The 16,822-nt window shown below is 51.6% G+C and overlaps 1 protein-coding gene and 1 long non-coding RNA gene across 2 annotated transcripts in view; one reads left to right on the top strand and one right to left on the bottom strand.

The window, feature by feature from the left end:
• Positions 1-16,822, top strand: part of LOC125147575 (liprin-alpha-1-like) — a 107,391-nt gene that overhangs the window by 46,424 nt on the left and 44,145 nt on the right. The window lies entirely within an intron of this gene.
• On the bottom strand, positions 10,492-11,556 carry LOC125147855 (uncharacterized). Its single transcript, XR_007145323.1, has 2 exons — positions 11,388-11,556; positions 10,492-10,617 (listed from the first exon to the last, which is right to left on the bottom strand). It is a non-coding gene; the product is annotated as an uncharacterized LOC125147855 (long non-coding RNA).

The raw sequence follows: 16,822 nt of genomic DNA, 5'->3' as shown, positions 1-16,822 counted from the left end.
CGACGATGGACTGGTCTCTCGTCTATCACTCACGACAGCAACATTCCGGAATTAGGAGTCACCAGGACATGACGCACACGATTGAAAACACCACCCACGGTCACACACCAGTGAGCCGGCCTCGGCCTACAACTTGTGCACTGGGCAGCGAGGACCCCAAGCCTGTGATGGGCACCTGCTTCCTGGGGCAGAAACGAGCCTCGTTCCCACTCGGGAAAGTAACACTTTGGAAGCTACGCACTTATCATCCTTTTCCAAAGGGACAGGAAATGCCCACACCTGGCCACAGCACCCGCACCCTGGCTCATCTGATGACAAGCAAGAGGTGGAAGTAACCGGCTTGCTCAAGACACATCAAGTCCTCTGAGAAGGTGACACTCTTTCATTGCTAAAAAAGGTTCTAAAACATGGGCACAACTGAAAGGTCAGCTAATGATGTATTAGAGAGCACCCGTGTCCAGTAAAAGTGCACCATCATTAATTGAAAGGCTCGGGTTTACATTGTTGGGGGGAAAGTTAGCTCTTCACTGACCGGGCCCCAGAGACGACTGTCCAGGGAACACTGCTCAGAAAGACAGCTTCCGTGGCAGTGACACAGGACCCACACACCCGGAGAGCACAGTCTTCCCCAGAGGAGACACCCCACTCGCCAGGAAACCACCTCCGGGGACATTGGCCTCTCCCCCCGCTCGACTGCCCTCAGGCCTTACCTTTCTGAGAGGCGTGTTTCTCAGTTTTCCCCTGCTATTCAAAGCCCACAGAAGAGTGCAATTACCACAAGAAGGGAAACACGTTTTTAGAGGTCTCCAAAACAGGTCATCTGATCCCAGAATGCATGTGAAAGGATTGAAACCGCAAACCGTGTTATTTTTTGACCTCTGCCTTCCTAAGCCATGGGCAGGCCAACCTCACGCCCAAAGCTCTGGGGATGGAATCTTTCGGCCATGAAACATTCTGCAACGCCCAGCAGGCAGTGCGGGTGGACCGGTAGCCACCCGCAGGCCCTGCACGGCAAGTTGTGCTCGTGGACTTCAGCCCCCCAATGCCAATCCTCGGCGACCCCCTCCTGCCACACGCACACCTGCTTTTCCACGAGCTCTTCCAAGAACAATACTATCATCAGTAATGACAACGGGCATGGTGGGGGGGCATCTGCGCACACGGCCCTAGGAGACAGGAATCCCCGTCGCCCCGTTTTACAGGCAGTTAGCGCAGAACCGCAGCTGACATGTAGTAAAGCCTGAATGCAGACAGAGGGTTAACTCCAAAACCCAACTGCTGTGATGTAAAACAGGGTATACACGGCCCTCAGTCAAGACTGAGAGACTGAGGCCCAGAGGCGCCAGGACACCGGGCTTTGGCCCTGGAAACGGGCACATGTGCCGTACTCTGCCATGTCTGCCCTGAACACCACCGGGTCACAGTGATACCCATGCAGGGAGGCTGGCTAGAAATGGTCCCCACGGGCACAGTCTTAGGCAGTGAAAGGCTGTCTGTCCCTGGTCTATGTGATCTGTAGATACCAATGTGGGGGATTTCTACAAGAAACAGTGTTCCTCTTCTCACTTCTTAACCTGGCAAATCATCTCAGAGTCAGGGACTGGGGCGGGGGGCTTCTAGAAGCTCTGCACCTGGACGGCCACCCCACAGGCCTGAGTCGAGGCGCTATCTCGAGAGGCCCAGTGCATACCCTGGTCTAGAGGGAGGGGCTCCATCACCTGCACTCTGGTTCCCATGACGCCTCACTCACCTGGTCAACGCTGTCCACCTGGACACCAAACTTGACTCGAATGCCCCTGATGGAGTGGACCTGGGACGAGCGCTTGGAGAGCTTTGACTGATACTCGTGGCCGACAGCTGACTGAAACAGGTCACAGAGCAAAGGTGTCAGTGCCGGGCATAGAAGCTGTATCAGATACCCCGGGGCATGGTCCTCGAGGAACAGGCCCCACCTTTGTCCACACCAGGGCTCCTCCTGGGAACAGGCTCAGTGTGCAAGCTGGTGGAGGAGGGATCCCCGAAGCCACCCAAGACCCTACCAGGTGGGGCTTGTGATCTGAGGGGCATGGGGAAAGGGCCACGGGGCCGGGACCATCCACAGCCGAGTCTGACACCTGGCACCCACAGATGGTGATACAATCACTAGCTCTGTAAAGCGAGGCACTTGCCTACCTTGTGGCGTAGGAATGAGGACCAGGGATTTGCGGCGACAGGCGGAGACAGACTCACGCGCTTGGTGACAACATGCACTCCACCACTCTACACAGAAACTGCAATTGCAACGCCCACTCTATCCACATACAGGGTCTGCCACTCAGGAAAGTCTAGGCTTCCCGCCACTCTGGCCTCAGTGGGGTCAGCCACCCATAGCCTCCGTGTCACTCCGGGCACCACAGCACTTTGCAAACAAAGCTTCTGGAATGCAGCCCCCACCGAGCATTTATATATAAGCCCGGTTCTGAGATCTGCCCACCAAATTCAGTAAATGCCAGATGTGCCACATCCTCCAAAGCTGAAAATATGGACTACCGAGGTCCCAGGCAGCCCCTGGCCCTGCCTGGCCTCCCAGCACCAGGCTCTGTCCCCAGTGTGGTCGGCCCAGACGTGTGACCCAGTGTGGGCATCTGAACCTTCCCTCTTACTGCCTGGGACGCGGTGCATAGACACCCCACCACCTGGTCTCTCCAGGGCCCTACAAGATACCTGGGTCAGGAGGAGCCGGGATGAAGAGGAAATCAGGAGGCCCTTCTCAGCACAGTTCAAGGGGGAGAGCGGCGAGGTTTATTCCAAACTTCGGAGCCCTGCCACTCTCTCCCCTCCCCGGCTCTGCTCTGATGTCCATCCTGCCTGGAGACCTGAGGCACACTGGCCTCCCACAGCCTCCAGGCTTCCACTCAAAAGTGTTGACAAGCTCCCCTGGAGGACAGCCTGCGGAAGGGACTCCCCAGCACAAAACTTAGCAGAAAGAAGTTGTAAGAGAGTTTCTCTAAGAGTACTGCCAGAGATGCAGAGTGGCAATTTTTCCAAGTTTTTTTTTTTTTTTTTAAATCAAAACAGGTTGATCCAACTGAGAAAATCATGCGTATAACTAGGCAACAGCACCAGGGAGGGTGTGGTCTGAATGCCTAGTCTCATGCTCCAGGCAGGGGGTTGGGCCAAGGCCAGGAACAAGCCCAGGAGCGAGAACAGGAATGAGGTCCGCCTCACTGGCTCACCTGCAGACAAGGGCAGGATGCCAGACAGCAGTGCAGACTGGGGCCTGGCGGCTACCACACCTGCCCAGGCCACACTCATGCAAACACGTGCCTGCTTGAGCAGACTTTTGCTCTCCAAGACTCCATCACATTCTCCTCAAATCTTAACACAGGGATCTCAGGGCTCTTTCCAACTCAGAGAGGACAGGTTACAAATAACTTCAGAGTTATGCGTTTTTGAGTCTCATTTTCTTATCTTTATTTTTTATTTTGAGTGAGACAAAGACAGAGCATTTCAGGGAGGGCAGAGATATTGAGAGAGAGAGAATCCCTAGGAGGCTCTGCACTGACAGTAGACAGCCCAATGCAGTGCTCGAACCCAGGAACCGAGAGATCATGACCTGAGCCGAAACCAGGAGTCAGACACATAATAGACTGAGCCACCTAGATTTCTGACAAGTTGGTCCAATCTGGAAGAGCTGGAAGCCAAGCTTGCCTACAGGTGCAGGGTGGCACGGAGAGAGGGGCTGTGAGCCCATGGCAGCACCCCCGCCAAATTCCTCTGTAAGGGCAGTCTCCCACTATACCAGGTGTAGACACCTGAGCATTTCCATCAGCTGTCTGGGTACCATCACTGCACCGGCTGGTAACTCATGAGATATCGCTGAGCGCCTGCACGGTGCCAAGCCAGGCACCAGGTAAGGAGGACAGGTCCCAGCCCCAGAGAGCCTCCACGGAAATACAGTAATGTCCAGGGTGAGTGAAGGACCACAGGCAGAAGACACGGGGGAAAGGCAGCTGCAGACAGGCTGGCGGGAAGGAGGGCTCCTCAGGGAAACTTCGGGGCCTAGTAAGGCCAGAGCCCAAGGTGTTAGGAGGACAACAGAAGCAGAGAAGCCAGCAGTGACAGCTTTGTTGTTACTGCCATCAAGCTTCTCCTTGATAGATTCATTGTTTGCCCCAATGTGTCATTTTGCCAACCCAGAGCTAGAGACCCAGACAGACCACGAATTTCTCTCCGTTTCAAATCCCTACAACCCCATGGGCACAGGCTTTGTTTCAGGAAGGAAAGGCCTCTACCTGTTTCTCTCACTGTCCGAAGCACACGGGGGTGACGGGTTGTGTGTACTGCAAAAGGCAACCAGGCAACTTTGTAGAATCCAAAGATGATTCCACTCCCCACTCTGCCTATCTAGATATCTCCGGGAATGACAGTCACACCGGGAAACGTCCCTGTCTGTTTCCTGTAGCTCACTCTTGGTCCAACCCCAGCGTAGGCAAATTCCAGACCTGGTGTGCGGTGCCCCTAGGATGCCCCAAATATCTGCTCGGTGTGAACACAGTTCAGTGTGGCTCACTGTGACCCAGTGGTACAGTTCTGCACTTGGATCTGAGCAGCATCTGGAATTACAAGGGACAGGTTAGAATTATAGACCAGAAATTCCGTATCAGCTGATGGCTTCCCTTCTATTCAGAACAGAGGCAGACATCTGTTGGGTCAGAATAAGAGACACTGCTCAAACTGGGAAATTCACCTCTACAGGGAGGTCTGCAGAATGTACACAGGTACCTCCCTGGAGAAACATGTAACACACCCACCCCTGCACCGTAGTCTCTTGCATGGGGCATGGAATAGAGCGGATGAGCTCCGGGTGTCTCAGGACAGAGGATGCAAAATGCCACCAAAGGCTGATGTGTGCAGTCAACCATGCTGAACCCTACAGCTGGATGGCAGAGGAGGCTCGCCCACTGTCCTCAGTGAGTGCTCTCTCCTGGACTCACGGGAAGTGACTCTACACAGAGGGCCATGTTGGACTGTTCTGTCAAGGTCGTCAATGCCTGAAGGACAGCAAAGCACCTGGTGGCTGAAGCATCGCCTGCGCACTGAAGGACAGCCCCAGATCTGGTTCTGGCACCAGCTGGCTGAAGGCTCGCCTGCGCCGTGAAGGAGAGTCGCTGATCTGGTTCTGGTCTGCAGACCTGCTCAGATTAGGCTCGTGGTGAACTGGGGGCAGCAGTGACACCAACACCCACACTCAAGATCCTTCTGGGCTTCTGTCCTCCACCCAGAGCCCCCCCACCGCCCCCCAGTAAGGCCTTCTACCACATTGCCCAACCCCGGCACACATGAGAATCCTAAAAGAGATTCTAAAACGCAGGAACACCTCATGAGGAAGGTCAACAGAGGAGGATCTCACCTTCACCGCATGGACTCAAAGGTCTTCTGCAAGAAGTCTGAGCCCCTACTTCACCAACTCTGTGCCCGCAGTGAACTGGTACATGCTGCCAACACTGACCTTGTCCATCCAGTCCTACCACATGCCAAACATCCTGCCATAACCATGAGAGGCTTTTGTTCCTCTTTCAAGCTCTTTTCCTTGAGGGTCTGGTGTTCTTAAAAATCATTCTCTCTCAACTTGTGAGAAGGGAAGGAAGGGAAGGGAAGGGAAAGGAAGGGAAGGGAAGGGAAGGGAAGGGACGGGAAAGGAAGGGAAGGGAAGGGAAGGGAACCGAAGGGAAGGGAAGGGAAAGGAAGGGAAGGGAAGGGAAGAGAAGGGAAGGGAAGGGAAGAGAAAGAACTGGGAATGGTGGGAGGGCGTCGGTGCCTTCTAAGATGACACGTGAGGTCACGTGGTGGGATCTCTACACCACTAGGCCCCATTCCTCCACACCCCCAGTCCCTGCCTTTGCCAGTCTCCCCTTAGTCTGCCAGGCCCATCTTGTCAGTAGAGCTCAGAGTCAAGGTTACAGGGAAAACAGAAACTAATGTGCTCCGGGCCAGTGAGTCATCCCAAATCCAAGAGTAGCTGACCTAAAATGGGAATTTTCTATATTCATATGGAGAAAAGGTTCTCTTTCATCAGGTAGCAGGATTAGGAGAAGCACTTTTGCAAGCCTCAGCTCATAGCAGAGGTGGAAACCAAGTCAACAATCCCACATCGCAGAGACTCTGAGGACGCTAGTCAAAGACAGTGAGGCAAAACGTTTAGACAGCATCTCTTTACTTGAGGTACTACTGCTTTCACATATTCTTACACATTCGAAGGTGACACAAGACACTATCAGAATTTATGATCTAAAGCCCCTTTCTACATTTAACACCGGGAATAGTGAAGCAGATCCCAAGCTGTGGTCAAAATATGGCAGATCAAGAAGCCTTTAGAGCTGTCCCAATCAGGGGACGACAAAATGGCACAAAGGCCACCCCACAGGGCTGTCCAGGGGTCACCACGTCCACACATCTGGATGGCAATCCCAGAGTATAACAAAAAAGCAAACGAACCCTGGCCCCTGCCCAGTGTCCTTGGGAATGGTGACGGGAGTAGAACCGGCTCCAACACCTGGAACGGCCACCGGGTGCCCACAACTGTCCCAGGGGTTCTCCCAACATCAAGCATGTTTCAAAGCCACGGGAACAGAAATGACGATGAGAGCAATGGTGACTTCACCGGCTCGGGAGTCGGCTCCCAGGGCCTCGACATCCTCACGTGGCTTCTGTGGAAGCTGTGGGCTCAGCAAGTCAGGGAGGAACGTACACTGTGTCTAAAATACCCACACTACAGACTTCACCTCTTTTGGGGATGATTTCCTGGCTCTGCCTCAGCCAAGAACAGCTTCATTTTCCTGAAAGATATTGGGGCCAAGGAAGTCAAGCACCGCAGGTGACCCAAACAGATCAGAGGGATGGTCCCTCACAGTAGGGATGGGAAGGTCCAATCGGAAGCCGGTGCATCCTAAAGAAAAGTCTGAGCACAGTTTCAAGGTTCCTTTTACCTACACTTCCTGATTAGGAAACACCACCGGGAGAGGTGGCAGCATAAGGCCATGCCGAGTCAGGTGCAGGGCCCGCTCTCCCACGGGACAATCCCTCGGCTCTCCTATTTGGGGATTTTCATGAGAATATTGGACTTAGAAAGCAGCTCCCCAGTATACCCCACGCGCAGTGACAAAGCAGGAAAATTAGAGTCGTGGAGGGGAGTTTAAGGTCGGACGTTTTCAAAGACATGGTGTGTGGCAGGAAAGCCCACTTGCAGAGAGCGTAGGTGACCGAGTCCCTTGATGAAATCTCCGCTCTTGAAGACAAGATGCTAGAATCATCAATACAGGAACTGTTTGTGATGGGAGATTCTAAGCCACCACGTACCTATGCAAACACATGTATAGAAACATGGAGTCACGTGTTATGGGAACATCAGCTCCCAAGACAGACCAAGTCGTGCCAGTGTGGGTTCACAGGAAAGCTGTGTCCCCCTGGTCTGTGTCTCTGCCTTTCAAAAGACCAATTTCACACCAGTATGAAGATAGTCTCTTCCTTGATGTGCTCATGGTGCCCAGAAACTTTCACGGTCTTGGCCCCCATCTCTGCTCTTTGCCACTTACATCATTCAGAAAAGTGTAGTCAATGAGGAGTGAAGCCCACACAGGGGATTGTAAGAAACACAGACAACCCAAATGAAAACAAGAGGAAAATCACCTTTGGGAAAAGGGAGACAGAAGGACACTGGTGACTCACACCACAAAAAAGGGTCAGTCTCCCGTGGGTCTCATCAGCACCCCCTCATCCTGGGGAATGGACATGGTGTGGCATTCCTAAGATTCCACATGTGAAAGAGCAGGGCCTGGGGTCAGGGACGCCTGGGAGAACGGCTCTCAGAGGCCACCCAACACGCTCTCTGGCCACAGTGTGACAGCTCTCAGCCTGGGGGGGCTGGGCAGCCGGGCCACCAAATGCCCACCCACAGCCCCGTGCAGGAATGGCTACATCAGACACAAAAGCAACATCATGTGGGATTTCTAACACTGCTCTCAAAGGGCATCTTAGACCATCAGAAACATTCCGGCTTCAATTCAATTGAGAAAATGTTCTGGAAAACAAAAAGTCACCCATGCATTCAAGTCATCCATTAAGAATACACCCTTCCAGGGGCACCTGGGGGCCTCAGTCTGTTAAGCGTCTGACTTTGGCTGAGGTCATTATATTGCCGCTCGTGAGTCCCAGCCCCACATTGGGTCTGTGCTGTCAGTGCAGAACCCACTTTGGATCCTCTGTCTCCCTCGCTCCCTGCCCCTCCCCCATTGCGGCTCTCTCTCTCTCTCTCTCTCTCTCTCTCATTAATAAACACCAATAAAGAAAAGAAAGCAAGAAAGCAAGCAAGTAAGAAAGAAAACATGCCTTCACTAAGTCATGACAACAGTGTTGTCCAAACATGAAGGAGCCCAACAACGTGAGCGATTCCTAGGTTCCGTGGACTTTCTCACTTCAAAGAAACAACAGGAATCATTTCGATTTCAAGTACTTCCTGGAAGGGTAATAGTGACATCCCTAACTCAGGCTCTGACAATTGTGTCCATTTTTTCAAGTGATTTCTTGGAGGGCTGCTTCACACCTCGCAGGGGAAATATCTGGCTGGTACAATGTGGACTTTTCTCCTACCGGGAATCTCAGAGGATGTGCTGTCCCCTCCACCTCCAGCACATCAGTGCTAGAAGGGTCCATCTGGCACCGAGACCAAGGGCAGCAGACTCACACCTGAACAGGACAAGGCTTTTCCCACCCGCAAATGTAAACTCGAACTTTTACAGGTTTCAAGAGAAAACTATGTATGAGACCCGACTCGTTTTCCACACCAGTACTAGTAACAGTTTGCTAGCAGGTAAGGCAGGATCCACACTGTCCCTTCAAGGCCACCTCAAATCTCGCTCCCCTCTCTCTAGGTATCCTAAGCCTGGCACGAATTTCCCAGATGCAATCTACTGTGGACGCAGTATTAAACATCAGACTCAAATCTCAGTCCTGGGAGGGGAAACCAGGCAGTGTCTCGCCGGGGCGCCCATTCACAAACGAAACAATGGCAGAACGAAAGTTGTGTGATTTGTACACAGTCTCTGCCTCTCCAGCCAAGTGTGCACCATAGCCCCGAGCTGGAAAGAGGCCACCCAACTGCATGCACGACTTCAGCTGCCTGCAGTTCGGACCAGGGGAAACTGTCACACGAAAGGACAGGGTCTCTGGGGAGGGCCGGTGAGGCTAAATCTCCCGGAAGGTGAAGGTCAAAGAGGGCTTTGCCTGTTGTTCTAGACTCACCAGGAAAACTCGGCAAGGACACACCATTCCTGGTCCTTCTGGAAGCCAGCTTCATCAGAGGGCAGGGTGAGCACCTGTGCCCGATTCCTCACATCCTGCCTGGCAGCCATGCCCACGGTCCATATGCTCCTGCTCCCCAACTCCTAAGTTCTCTTTGAAAACCACAGGCAACACTGGAAACTGAGCTGGATTTTTTAAATGTTATTCATTTATATTGATTGATTGATTGATTGATTGACTGATTGATTGATTTATAGGTAATCTCTACACCTAACGTGGGGCTCAATCTCACGACCCTGTGACCCCGAGATCAAGAGTCACATGCTGTTCCAACAGAGCCAGCCAGGCGCCCTCTTGACTTTACCTTATAAACAACAAAATATCCTCCCAAAAAAAATTTCTATCCTGACGTGATCTCCGCACACCCAAAGGGAGAATCCCCACCCCATCCTTGCCCAGGGACTCACCGCTGTGGTCCGAGGGGAAGGAACACCATGGTGACAAGGAACAGACTTTTCTTTTTGTTTTAATTTTCTGTTTTTTGTTTTTTTTTTTATAATTTACCTCCAAATTGGTTAGCATATGGTGCAACAATGATTTCAGGAGTAGATTCTTTAGTGCCCCTTACCCATTTAGCCCATCCCCCCCTCTCACAACCCCTCCAGTATCCCTCAGTTTGTTCTCCATATTTATGAGTCTCTTCTGTTTTGTCCGCCTCCCTGTTTTTATATTATTTTTGTTTCCCTTCCCATATGTTATCCCTTATGTCTCTTAAAGTCCTCATATGAGTGAAGTCATATGATTTTTATCTTTCTATGAGTGACTAATTTCACTTAGCGTAATATCCTCCAGTTCCATGCATGTAACTGCAAATGGTGAGATTTCATTCATTTTGATAAGGCACAGACCTTTCTTCCTGGTGGAAGGTGAGAGGCTGTTCACAGGTCTCTCTCTGAAACCCAGCGATCCATTGAGGAAATCCCAGGCATCTGGAGGGATCCGTGTGTAACACGATGAAGAGTAAAAACGTCTAGAGGACGTCTGCCGCCAGGGCAAGTCGTCAGGCGTGCAGACCTTTTCAGGACTCCAGGACATCCTCCCACACTTCACACGGCTTTGTGAAGAAATCCGAAGGAGGGAAGGAGGAAGTGCATTTGACTAACCAAATAGCTCAACCGGTTTTCAGACACATTGAGAAAATACAGAAAATGACAAGTTTCCAAAGATTTATAGCTGCATAAAGTTTTCTCTTCGTGCCAACAGAAATCATTACTGCAACCTGCCAGCATACATCTCCTCATGGCCTCCTGTGTTTATTCCTTGTAAATGAGGACTTTGCTACAAGTGAAAAAAATCTATTACTGTGAGTTAAACACATACACACGCAAACACACACATCCACACACACCCACCCACCCCACCCCACCCCCACACACCACCTGCGTGACTAACCAGATTAAGCATCCAAGTTTCGACTCAGGTCATGATCTCGAGGTTTGTGGTTCGAGCCCTGCGTCCACCTCTGGGCTGTAAGCTGGGAGCCTGAAGCCTGCTTCTGATTCTGTGTCTCCCTCTCTCTCTGCTCCTTCCCTTCTCACATCCTATCTCCCTCTCTCAAAAATAAATAGACAAGAAAAAATATATAAATAACCCAAGGAAACCTCTCTGAAGGGACCGTGATGCACCTGAGAGACAAGCACAGCACAGGGACTGCTGTCTGGATTAGAGCAGGGTGACTCGGGGAGCAAGGGAGAAGCCAGCTGCACTTCTCATGAACGGTCACTGCGACTGCAGAGAGACCAAGACACCAATTCATCCACCCACCGACTCCCCACCCACTCCCACAAATGATACACCAACCTCGACAGGCACTGCATTGTTACGAATTACAGAGTAGAGAAATCAAGTCCTCTCTTCCTCTAGAAACCAGCCAGTGCCAAGCACGCACTGCTTACATCTGTGAGCAACTCTGTCACACTCAAGAACCACAGGTTCCCCGAGCATCCCATCTACACATCCATTTGGTCAAGCATGTCACCGAGGATGGCCAGGCTCAAGGGGAGGCCTTAGACTCCACCTCTCAAAGGGAGTTGGAGACAAGCAACTACCTCTCATCATGACTTTGATGTCATCATAGGCCACGTTTTAGCAGGTCTAAGATGTCACCACTTGTAGGAAGCATCCTGATGTCACACGAATCAAAATGTGAAAGCAAGGTCAAGATGGAATCGTGACGTGTAGGACTTGCACGCTGACTTGTGATGGGAGATGTGTCTCCGCTGCCGGTACAGCTCAAAGCTTGAACCCGGGCTACCTTCCGTTCCAAAGTGAGGGCCAGGGAGCAGTCGTTCCAGGCTGAGACCATCTATTGCACGGAGGGGATCCCTAAACAGCTACTAACGTTTTCTACTCTAGAAACTTCTGCTCAAATGCCAAAGGAAGATGTACAGTAAACCCTCATGAATCCATCACCCATCTTCTACCAGTATCAACCCACATGGTCACTTAATCATTGATGCATACCCTGACCTAACCCAGGGCGTCGAATTCCCAGAGGGTGGCTGAATTCACCTGTAAATCCCGGGGCATAAGGTGGCACCGTGAGCCCTTTGTGTTGTCCTCCTTGCAATCCACGTGGCTGAGTGATACATATCGCTTTATTACCTAGATGCCACTGGGTAAATCTGAAGTGGATGTGCCAGGGCTTACACTGAACACACATGAGTAGGTAAGTAACGGGACAAAACGATTAGAATACTATCGCACGGGGAAGGGAGGGGAGTAAGAACCAGGGTGGGGGCAATTCAGCCGCAGTTTTCCTTGAAATAATGAATGTGGTGGCACTTTGAGCAAAACATGAAAAACAGGGGCACCTCGGTGGCTCACTTGGCTGAGTGTCCAACTTCGACTCAGGTCATGATCTCACGATTCATGAGTTGAAGCCCTAGGTCGGGCTGTTTGGTGACAGCTCAGAGCATGGAGCCTTTTTTGAATTCTGTGTCTCCCTGACTCTCTTCCCCTCCCCCAGTTGCACTCTGTGTGTGTCTCTCTCTCCCTCTCAAAAATAAACAACCATTAAAAAATTTAAAAGAAACAAAAACCAGGCTCACTCAGCTGCCACAGTGAAGGGTGTATACAACTCTTGATACCTGGGTCGTGGGTCTGTGCAGAAGTTACTTAACATCTTTAAAAATAAACCGAAATTAGGGGTACCTGGGCGGCCCAGTCAATTAAGCACCTGACTCTTGATTTCAGCTCAGATCATGATCTCTCTGTTGGTGAAAAAGTTCCCACATCAGGTTTGTGCTGACATTGGAGGGCCTGCTTGGGACTCTCTCTCCCTCTCTCGGACCCTCCTCCCCTCTCCCTCTCTCTCAACAGATACCATTTTTAAAGTTTAAAAATTAACATAAATAAAAAAGAAAATAAGATGTTGGAGACTAAGACAATCTTAGCCCTCTATTTTTGCCATGTGACAATGCCTTACTCACTGCTTTAGTTATGAGTGAAAAATTTTTTTATTTTTGTAACTTTATTTTTATAACTTTATTTTGAGACAGAGTACATGCGTGAGTGGGGGAGGGGAGAGAGAATCCCAAGCAAGGTCTGTGTTGCCAGCCCAGGGCTCGATGCGGGCCTCAAACCCACAAACCATGAGATCGTGACCTGAGCCGAGGTCAAGAGTCAGACGCTCAACCAACTGAGCCACCCAGGCTACCCTAATTAAAAAATTTTAAATTAATTGACATTATTATTCTCCTGAAAATGTTTACAAATAGCTTTTACTTAATTTTCCCAAAGCATCCTGGCCTGAAAACCAGAGCCATGGCCCTGAAGCACGGAGGCTAGGCTGTGGGCCTCCCCTCAGCACCAGTGGAGAAAGGTTCTGTTTGCCTCCTCTAAGGATGGCTGGCCGGACGCACTGAAAACAATCCAAGCAAGTGGGACGGCAGCCACCATTTGCGCAGGAGAGGCTGACCTACCCTCTAACTGCTGGATGTGCTCTGGTGTGTGTGCCCCGAAACCCTGTGGGCGTCACCCATGCCCATGGCTCACAGCGGACGGAGGCCTTGGAGGCGGCACAGTGGGACACAGGCCTCCCTGCACCTGGCCCTCACCACAGCCCAGCCTGGCTGGCATCCTGGCTTCCAGGCCTGATGCTGCTTCCTCTCATGTGTGGCAGGATGGTTTCCTCTTGCATCACTGTCTCCCCCGCACGTCCTAGTGCCTTTCTAGACTGGTTCCTATCTCAGGGGTCCCTGAAAGTGCCTTCCACCAAAGCAGAGAACACTCACCCTCACCAGGCACACATAGGCTCGTGGCTAGGAGAGACCCAGCACACTCGAGTGAGAAGATCAACCGGCAGTAATCCTGATGCACGCCAGAGGTCCTTTTGACTATTTTCCATCTTCTACCTTCTGCCTGGACAGTCTAGAGCCTGTTGTGTGACCCAAGAGTCCTCTTCCCCGTGGGAGGGTTGGGCCCGTCCTCCCCACCCTGATGCCTCCGGGGTAGGACCGGGCAGAGCAAGCCTTCTCCAGAAACAGGTGGACTGGGGAGGTGGTCCCGTCTATGTCCAAATCTCTGGAACCTGTGCATGTGACTTTATTTGGAAAAGCAGTCTTTGTAAGTGCAGCTACGTGGAGGACCTGGAGACCACCCTGGACTCCCTGGGGAGGGGGCTGGGCAGTACACGGATGAATGTTCTTAAAAGAGGAGTCAGGTAATATACACCGAGAAGGGACAGGGCACGGGGGCCAGCAAGCACCGAAGCCGGGCAGGATGGAGCCTCCCTGCTCCCGCTGAAATCTGCCCATGCACCGGGTGGTGTGGACACAGCGCTGGCCTCAAGTCAGGACTGGGAAAGGTGCTGCAGGAAGACAAGGAGGAGAATCAGCAGAATCCACGCCACTTCTTCCCACCGAGGACTCAAGCGACATGGGGGTAGGAGAAAGCAGAACATCAGAGATGTTGAGAAACACCATCAGGTGAAGCCACATCATCAGGAAGGAGGCAACAACCCCTCTTGGGCATGCGCCTGCTGCCCCTCTGCAGGGGCCATGGGGACAGACCCCTCCCGGTACCGAGGAGCACCCACCTGTGAGGTGGCAGGACTCGGCCAGCAAAAGGCGAGGAGGAAAGTGTGAAGTCACAATTACATTCAGAACACTCGACGTGACACACAAGAAAGGACCTTAAGGGTAGCAGTGAGGAGGGTAGAGTGGCCTCAAGGAGGAGCGTGTAGCGGTAGGAGAGTCAAGGGTCTTCGGTGGGACCTGGAGGGTCTGTGGAAACGCCTGCACGCCCTGGAACATTCAGTATGGGGAGAGCACAGCCAAGGATGGCTAACGCGTGTTCTCAGAGAGGCCACACCCCTCGGACATCTGCTCGGTGCTTGGTCTGTTTCTCAACTGACATTTCTTTTTTAAGCATAATTGGATTCACCAAATCAAGTTTTAATAAACCATGTGCAACCTAATGTACCCGTGGGGAATTGGTCTGTTTCCAGGAACTCTCAGATGCCGAAGGCTTGCCCAGCTTTGGTGGGGAAAAAACAGAATCTTAGATGTAAAACGCAGGGAAGCACTTTGTTGTTCCAAACCTCACACTTAACACTAAGGACTAGGAAGTGCAGAAACTAAAGATCAGCCAGCAAAGGTTCTGAACAGGAAGACACAGAATGACCTAACTATGCCCTGACAGAAAGGAGAAGGGAAGTCTTACTCCACAGAAAGAAACTATGTATCCTTCACAGTAGTAAACGATCGGCCCTGGCGGGAGAGACAGTACAGGAAGAGGAAATCCCAGCGATTGTCAGTTGTGCCCTCCACACAAGGCCCACGGGTCAGGGCGTCCATCCCTTGACCCAATGGCCATAAGCTCTCTGTGGCGGGGAGGGAAGGAACCATCCCAGAGTCGCCTGAGCTATGAGGGATCTTGTGCCAGAGCCTCCTGAGGTGCCCTCGTGAGGGCTGCTTCAGAATCTGTGTCTTCTCCTGTCTCTGCCCCTCCCATGCTCATGCTCTGTCTCTCTGTCTCTCAATAATAAATAAACATAAAAAACTTAAGGAAAATCTACAAATGGAGAATGAGGTCCACTCTTGAAACTGGTTCAAAAAAGAAATGTAAAACGTTGATTTCCGTAAGAACAGTAAGACCTTTATTAGAGTTGCACTACATTATTTCCAGGGTCTCGCGCCTTCCTCCTGGGTGCACACCCAGCACCCTGCCCCGCGGTGGGAGCCCAGTGCTACCTGATTGGTCTTCTGAGTGTTGTGGTGCCAGGGAGTTCAGGGTGGGTGTGGGGCAGGGGTGGGGGGAGGACGTGCCCGGGTCCCCCCCGCCCAGGCTTGCCATGGCCTCAGCTCCCAGGTTCTGCAGGTCACTCCAGGCAAGCTGCCCAGGCCCCCAGGACTAGGCTCTGATAGAGACCACGCACTGAGGACACCCACGATGCCTAGCTGTAGTAGGTGGAAGAGCACACTAATATTCAAGCAGATAAGCAGAAGTTAGGAGTCATCTTAGACCATTGAAGCCTGAGAGGGCCACAGCCTTGTTACATAGGAAGTCGGCCATTCTCCACCATTGTTCACATTCCAGTCAAAGAGCCTCCCGTGGCGCCGTCGCCGAGGGGCTGGGGCAGGTCAGCATGTCACGGACCGATGACCAGCTGCATCTTCTTTGGCTGCATAGAGGACAGAGAGGAAGTGACCCAGAAGTCTGCAGGGAGAGTCTCTGCTGACCCAGCAGCTAAGTCACAAATGTCCTTTGGTCTACATTGTTTTCTCCAAGAAGGTGCCTTCCTAACGTTTTGTCATCATCCAGAAATCCAGACTGATTGGAAATTAAAAAACAAAAGTGTATACTAAAGTTACCAGCCCTTTAAAATGACTTCGCTCTGCAATTGTGTTTACAGGTATTTACCCACATTCCTGACAGCCATCGGGCCCCCTGCCCAGAAGGCAGCCCCAGGGGGTAACGGGAGACAGGGCCACACTTGTGCCAGGACCCTGACCGGGCACAAGTCAGCAGAGTCCTGGGCTGCCTGGGCCTGCTCCACTGTCTATGTGAAATCACCCCCCTGCCATAGAAGATACTACCTTTTCGTTTTCCAAATAGTCTTTAAGCTGCAGACAGTGCCACATGCTGGGACAGTCCCACAGCACCCTTGCCCTTGCCCTGTTCTCCTCACAAGCATGTGTTCGTTCTTATGGCAATGACGACAGTCTTAAGTGGTGGTGTGGGAGGAAATCAGTCCTGGTTTTTAGAAGGAGAATGCAACGTTTTGTGTCTTTTCAAATAAATAACTGAAACATTCCCCAGAGCACAGGGCCCTGGATTGCAGTGAGATATCCGCTACCCCCCAAACACAACTTACAGGCTCTATTCCCAGGCTGCAGCCAGCGTGTTATGATGTCAAAAATATTTCTGAAGACTATCAGTGTCAAATAGCAAAAATGAAAGAAACCAAACTCCTCACCTCTGTGAAACTGTTGGTTCCTCAATAGCTAATTGGTTTATTTATTTATTTTTTATACTTTTT

This window comes from Prionailurus viverrinus, chromosome D2 (assembly GCF_022837055.1).
Source record: "Prionailurus viverrinus isolate Anna chromosome D2, UM_Priviv_1.0, whole genome shotgun sequence".
In the NCBI taxonomy this organism is placed as follows: domain Eukaryota; kingdom Metazoa; phylum Chordata; class Mammalia; order Carnivora; family Felidae; genus Prionailurus; species Prionailurus viverrinus.
The sequence above is the reverse complement of the archived record's forward strand: the minus strand, read 5'-3'. Positions and strand labels throughout refer to the sequence as shown.